Source organism: Sinocyclocheilus rhinocerous, unplaced genomic scaffold (assembly GCF_001515625.1).
Source record: "Sinocyclocheilus rhinocerous isolate Xijiao unplaced genomic scaffold, SAMN03320098_v1.1 scaffold1469, whole genome shotgun sequence".
NCBI lineage: Eukaryota > Metazoa > Chordata > Actinopteri > Cypriniformes > Cyprinidae > Sinocyclocheilus > Sinocyclocheilus rhinocerous.
The window spans coordinates 123,150-124,575 of NW_015650017.1; the positions used below are offsets into that span (position 1 = coordinate 123,150).

The 1,426-nt window shown below is 40.3% G+C and overlaps 1 pseudogene; it reads right to left on the reverse strand.

Annotated features, from left to right (window-relative positions):
* Positions 1 to 1,426, reverse strand: part of LOC107711377 (uncharacterized) — a 5,555-nt pseudogene continuing 4,129 nt past the window's right edge.

The window sequence follows — 1,426 nt, forward strand, 5'->3', positions numbered from 1 at the left end:
TCACCAGAGACAGTAAGATTGAATCTGTATGTGGTCTCTCTGCTCCTGATGGTTACTTGATAAAGTCCAGAGTGTGTGGTTCTGGTGTTTGTGATGGTCAGAGATCCAGTCTGATGATCCAGCTTCAGTCTGTTTCTGAATCTCCCATCAAGAACATCATATGTGGAGAATCTTGCATCCTCTTTATCAATTACAGCTATAAGAGTCTCTGAGTTTCCAAATGTCCATATTACCCGATCCTTTGTCTGTAGTTCAGTGTTAGTCAGTAGAGAGACTGAATCTCCCTCCATCACTGACACTGACTTCACTGCATCTGAATCAGCAAACACACCTGAACAACAAACACAAACAGGGTTTGTCACAGACTTTTATTATTATTATTATTGAAGTAAATAGTTACAGGTTAAGTTAAAAAAAATTGAATATCGTGAAATAGTTCATTTTTTGTAACATGTCAAAAAGTGAAACTTTCATATATTCTAGATTCATTACATGTAAAATAAAACATTTCAAAAGTTTTTTTTTGTTTTGATGATTAGAGCTTACAGCTCATGAAAGTAAAAAATCTCAAAATATTAGAATATTTCCTAAGATCAATCAAAAAAAGGATTTGCAAAACAGAAAAGCTCAAGATCTTTAAAGCATGTTCATTTATGCACTCAGTACTTGGTCGGGGCTCGTTTAGCACAAACTCCAGCATCAGTGAGGTGTGGCATGAAGCGATCAGCCTGTGGCACTGCTGAGGCACTATTGAGCCTTCAGCTCGGATCCACTGTTTCTCATCTTTCTCTTGAAAATATCCCATAAACTCCATATGGGCTTCAGGTCAGGCATGTTGGCTGGCCAATCAAGCACAGTAATATCATGGTCAGCAAACCACTTGGAAGTGGTTTTGGCACTGTGGGCAGGTGCTAAAGTCCTGCTGGAAAAGGAAATCAGCATCTCCATAAAGCTTGTCAGCAGATGGAAGCATAAAGTGCTCTAAAATCTCCTTGTAGATACCTGCATTGACTTTGGACTTGATAAAATTGATAAAACCACCAGCAGAGGTGGTCACGGCACCCCAAATCATCACTGACTTTGGAAACTTCACATTGGTCACATTGGAGCTTGGATTCTGTGCCTCTCCAGTCTTCCTCCAGACTCCAGACCTTGATTTCCAAATGAAATGCAAAATTTACTTTTATCTCAAAAGAGGACTTTGGAGCATTAAGCAACAGTCCAGTTGTTTTTCTCCTTAGCCCAGGTAAGATGCTTCTGACATTGTTTCTGTTTCAGAAGTGGCTTGGTAGCCCTTTTCCTGAAGACGTCTGAGCGTGGTGACTCTTGATGCACTGACTCCAGCTTCAGTCCACTCCTTGTGAAACTCTCCCAAGTGTTTGAATCAGCTTTGCTTTATTCTCAAGCTTGCGGTCATCTCCGTTGC